This window comes from Euwallacea similis, chromosome 8 (assembly GCF_039881205.1).
Source record: "Euwallacea similis isolate ESF13 chromosome 8, ESF131.1, whole genome shotgun sequence".
NCBI lineage: Eukaryota > Metazoa > Arthropoda > Insecta > Coleoptera > Curculionidae > Euwallacea > Euwallacea similis.
In genome coordinates this window covers 1748776-1754775 of record NC_089616.1, presented here as the reverse complement: position 1 = coordinate 1754775, position 6000 = coordinate 1748776, and positions in this window count along the sequence as shown.

Here is a 6000-nt window from a genome sequence, read left to right as displayed (position 1 = left end):
TTTTATATGGAAAGTTTTTTAAGATTATATCTAAGAAAAGGAAATTTAGCTATTACATTTCTACACTAATTTAAAGCAGTCTATTCTATTATATAAATTTTTTTACCATGCTTGATTTCAAACCACGAATAAAATCTTCAATACTACAAGGATTTCTTCCTTCCATTTGTACAACTTTAGGAATTAAAATGCCACCTTTTAAACTTATGTGCATGTAAGAAAAAATATTTCCTTCTTAAAAAAAATTTAAAAAAACACGAATTTTAGCAAGACTTCTTTATTCGACCAAGATTGGGAATAGAATGCCCCCCTCATACAAGGTGTCGGAGTCATCCCCGCGCATCTGTTTATCTTCAAAAAGATAATCGCTAAACCTTCTACATTCTTCCCACGCTTACATCCCTTAGTCATTCTCTTCACACCCCCATATGATAAACAGACCCTCGTTATCTTTTAAGGCAACGATCTACTTCAACTAGTACAAGTTTAGTCAATCTCCAATGGGCACTCATAGGTGTCTGTGACATACCACATATGCCCAAGGATAAGACGTAGCTCCATCCTTGTAAGATAACAGGTTTATTGCTCTTGCCTTAAATGAATTAATAACCAACCCCGTATCACTTTCTATATGAAAGCTCACACGGCCAATCCTGACACCAAATTCGCTCTCGAATTTCCTTAACAATTACCAACAAAAAAGTAATACACAGAGAACTTAAAACTAGGTATTAACGAAACTACAGAGTGCAAAGAGCTACAGCTTACAACATGACAACAAAGGCACATATTACAAAGCGTGCCACCCTTAACATCACTACAATAAAGAACAGGAACTATACAGTGCTCCGCTCTTAACAGAACAACTAACATTAGTTGCGAAGCGTCCCGCTTCCAACAACTTTACAAAAATAAAAGTAAATAAATCATGAATTGTCCGATAAGTCATCAGGCCATAATCTGATCATGTCCTTGGCCACAATTCGTTTTCGATTTGACGCAAGACTTTTCAGCGCATACCTTTCATTAGGGAGAACTTGAGTTATTTCGAATGGTCCCTCATACCTGTCGTCTAATTTTGCCAAATGACTATTGCCTGAAGGGTGATAGACGTAGTCACCTATTACAAATACCTTGTTTGATCTTCTTTTCTTGTCGAACAGATTTTTCGCCAAATCCGCTTGCTTCTTCATACGTTCGTATGCCAGTTCTCGATCGCTTAATAAATTATTGGGGACGTCCTTCAACAAAAAGGACGCTGTCAAGGTCTTTACATCGGAGCTACTGCCTTCAACCCCCGTTAACAAATACACTGGCGAAAATCCAGTTGTCTTTTGTACTGTAGTGTTCAATGTATTTTGCAATTTTTGAATTACATTCGGCCATTCTGTTTTATTAGTTATTTCTGCCCTAAGCAAGTTGGTGACTGTGCCCACATAGCGTTCCACCTGTCCATTGCCCCGTGGAGCACTTTTGGCAACAAAATGTTGTTGAATACCCAGTTCCGAGAGTGATCTTTGAACAAAACTGTCAGTAAAATTGGTACCCCTATCGCAGATCAATCTTCGCGTGATACCAAACATATTTAAGTACAAGGTCATGGCACTGCACATCTCAGTACCTGACAAGGTCTTAAGTGGTACCAAAAATAAAAATTTCGTAAAAGAGTCAACCAAAAGTAATAAGTGCTTATAACCCTCGGCCGAAGTTGGGAACGGACCCACACAATCGGCATGGACTGTATGAAATGGTATCGGTCTTTTATCAATAGGGTGCAAATGTGCCTGTTTAGGACCAGTATGATTTTTACTAATAATGCACTTCAAACAATGGTTGTAATATTTTCTTACGAACTTCGTCATCCCAGGAAACCAAAAATAGTGGTTTATTTTAGCTAAGGTTTTGTCGGGGCCGATGTGGCATACGTGGCGAAGTATACGTTTTTAGAAAAGCGAATCAAATAGTAGAGATGAATATTACTATTAATGATAAGCTAAAAGTAAAAAAATTTAGAGGGAACGGAGTAATATTATCTACTCCCACAGGTAGCACTGCATATAACTTTTCTGCCGGTGGCCCAATCTTGCCGCTAAATTCAAATTTACTTGCACTGACCTCCATCAATAGCTATTACCCAAGGCATTGGAATGGAGCGTTAATATCAAACGATACAATCGTACAAATTGACATTAACGACACAAAAAACCGTCCAGCGCTTGTAGTATCGGATTACAAAGAGTTTCATAATATATCACAGATAAAAATACAAAAAGACCATGAGAGCACAATCACTCTGCTTTTTGACAAAGATTACCCTCTGAATGAAAGAATCTTTGATAGACAATTTCTATACTAATAATTATACGTAAATTGGTATTTACTACATCTTAATAACTATAACGTAATCAATGCAGCATAGTAATTAATTTTGGAGTGAATATGCCAGGAACACAAGATCAAGATACAGTAGAACCACTTTCTTATACACCAATAGGTGAAGATGGCAAGACAAGTCCAGGAACCTCACCAATACCAGCACTTGGAAACACAGGACAAAGAACAGACGAAACACCGCCTCCTGTACTGCCAAAAAGTCAAGCTTTACAACTTAATGTGTCGCAAATGCTAGAATCACCTGGTAATGAATTAGAAGAATCTCCTTATGCAGAGTTGAATTTACCTCTTTCAGAAGGATCAGTCCATGGTGAATCAAAAAGGACTCTTTATGCAATTATAAACCCAGATACAAAATCTTCGAAAAAGAGTTTAGACAGTGGAATAGATAATCAGAGCTCAGGAATGAAAAGATCAGTTTCACAAGAAACGGAATTTAGTGACCCTTAGGATAGGGAAAAAAGTGAAAAAGATATGTTAGAAAAATTCAATACTCCTTCTCTACTTGAAAGTGATGATACCAATAGTGAAATGGATTCAGAAATTCCTTTAATCAGCCCAAGCAAAAAAACAAACAGATTCTTGCCAAGAGCAAAGTATGCCATGCAGCAGAAGGGTTTTGTAATTTTTGGTGCAAGTGCTATTATACTCAGCACATCTGCAGCTTTATTATACTTACAAGATAAAGCAAAATTTATTGCATTTTTTACAAACAGCCCAAAATATATCACTATACCAGTTATCGCACTTGCTGCGTTGCTTGCAATTAGTCCAATACTTTTTGCAATAAAGCAATTTAGAAATACCAGAGAATATCAAACCCAAGGGAAAGATGCGGATGAAATTTTAGGTAAGGTGTTAGAACACAGGTAATTTATGCTGTTGCTTGAAAACTCCAGGACCACCTGTATGCGTAAATGGATGGCCTTCGTGGGCTGAAAGTTTAATGTAGTGAATAAGTATATTTTTTAACTCTTCATCAGAGGACTTAATAGCATTAATTTGTTCAGATATGTCTTCTAGCAAGCCTGTTGATGAACGCAAATAAGTTCTTACACTTCTGTCTGCTGCCCCATTGGACTTAACCACTGCTCCCTCATAAATTTTACTATGAGTTCTTTCAAGCTTTAGTGTATTACACACTGAATTTTGATGCTCTACTGGTGCAGGCCAAAATGCAAAAGAGCATCTAACTCCATCAACAAGTGCAGTTGTACCTCTTATTGCATCTCTTGCTTGTTCTATGGTTGTAATTGATCCACATTTAGGTTTTCTCATATGATGTGCAGCAATTACAGTCGCTCCTGTTTCAGTTGCCAAACTTGCAAGCAATCCTGTTGAATACCACCCAAGTTCTGGATCTGAATTTATATCAGCATGAACAAACGATACTAATGGATCAAAAATAATCAGTTTTAAATTTTCAATTGCATTTAATTGTTCGCTAATACCTTCAAATTTTTCTGAAGTTTCAGGACATTTACCACGCGTATTGGTTTTTATTATAGAAAATGGTCCTCCTGTGTTTGGCATAGGTACAATAAATTGTAATAGTTTAGACTTAATTTGACAGGCGAACAAAGTAAGATAAAAATATAAACAAGTTTTAAAGGAGTGTCAGATATGAGTACAACACAACAAAAAATACTAAAACCAAAGTTGGGATTGCTAGAACTTGCAAAGCAATTAGGAAATGTATCACAGGCGTGTAAAGTAATGGGATATTCAAGGGATACATTTTACCGCTTCAAAGAGCTGTATGAAGCAGGAGAGGAAAAAGCATTATATGAGATAAACAAAAGCAAACCATTACTTGCCGATAGAGTGCCAAAGGATACAGAAGAAGCAGTAGTTAAAATAGCAGTAGAGTTTCCAGCATATGGACAAGAAAGAGCAGCTAATGAGTTAAAGAAAAAAGGAATTTTAATATCTGCTAGTGGAATAAGGTCAATATGGCAAAGAAACGACCTAGAAAATTTTAAAAAGAGATTGAAAGCTCTGGAAGCGAAGGTGGTCCAAGACGGTATAATTTTGACAGAGGAGCAAGTTGCTGCTTTAGAAAAAACTAAGGAACAAAAAGAGGCCAATGGCGAAATTGAGACACAACACCCTGGATACTTAGGTAGTCAAGATACCTATTATGTAGGTAATATCAAAGGTATTGGATGAATTTATCAACAAGCTTTTATTGACACCTACTCTAGAGTGGCTTTTGCTAAACTTTATACGGAGAAAACTGCCATCACAGCTGCAGATCTTCTCAACGATAGAGTTATACCATTTTTTGACGAACAGAAAGTTCCATTGCTACGCATTTTAACTGATCGTGGTACAGAGTATTGTGGCAAGCCAGGAAATCACGCGTACCAGTTATATTTGGGAGTAGAAAATATTGATCATTCTAGAACCAAAGCTTACTCTCCACAGACTAATGGTATATGTGAAAGGCTTCATAGAACTATGCAAGATGAATGTTATAATATTATTTTTAGGAAAAAGATTTATAGTACTTTGGAAGAACTCCAGTTAGATGTCGATCATTGGTTGCATTCTTACAATAGAGCCAGACCTCGTTCCGGTAAATATTGCTATGGTAAGACTCCTATGCAGACCTTTTTTGATAGTATGCATATTGCTTACCAAAAAAATATTGATAACATTAAAACAGATTCTGATATCAGTTTTGACTTCGTCGATTCTTCTGTCAGTTAATTTATGCCTGTCAGATTAAGTCTAAACTATTACAGCTTTTCAAACCTTTTAAAACTTCTGCTGCAATTCCTCCTCCAAAAGAGTTAGTATCCAAAATTATATCGTTTGGACGCACACCTTTTACAAGTAACATGTTTACCATTGCCATTCCAGCTTGAACCAATTTTTCACCGTTTGTTAGAAATTCATATAGCGCTGCAATTTTCTTTCTTTCCAAGAAGAACTCTACAATATCTTCTATATCTTTATTTTCTCCTAACTCTTGATCGTGAGCTTCTGCATCCACTTTCTTATCGTCACCTACAAGTTCTTTTTTGTAACGCTTTATCCACTCAGGGCTGACTTCATTTTCCAAAAGGCTTTTGATTCTATGTACAACGAACCTTTCCTTAACAAAGTCAAAAAGCATCCATAGGCAAAATACGATAAAACATATTGGTAGCCAAAATTGATAGAACTACTGATGCAAAAGCTAACCCTGTAAGTACCTTTTTTGATTTTTGATTCTGGTATGCCAAGTATAACGACACAATAGAAGCAGTGGACGATATAGCAAAACATAACCATAGTGATACTATTCTCCTATTGAATTTTTTTTTCTTCAGCATTTAATTCTTTCTGAAAGGATTCTGGATTAAAAATTCTAGAAAAATAGGGATAGTTAAAATAATGCTTAACTAACTTACTTTCTTGCCCATTAGGTGCACCTTTACCAAGTGCATTAACCTTAATACACCCAGTACTCCAAAAAAGTTTACCACGTGTTTTGTATTTTCTTCTGGCTTGATATTACCATTGGTGTAATAAATAACTTTCATTTTATTATTAATAAATATTAAGCTATTTTAACATAAAGATCAAAAAAACCAAGAGAATATAAATATGAATAACCAG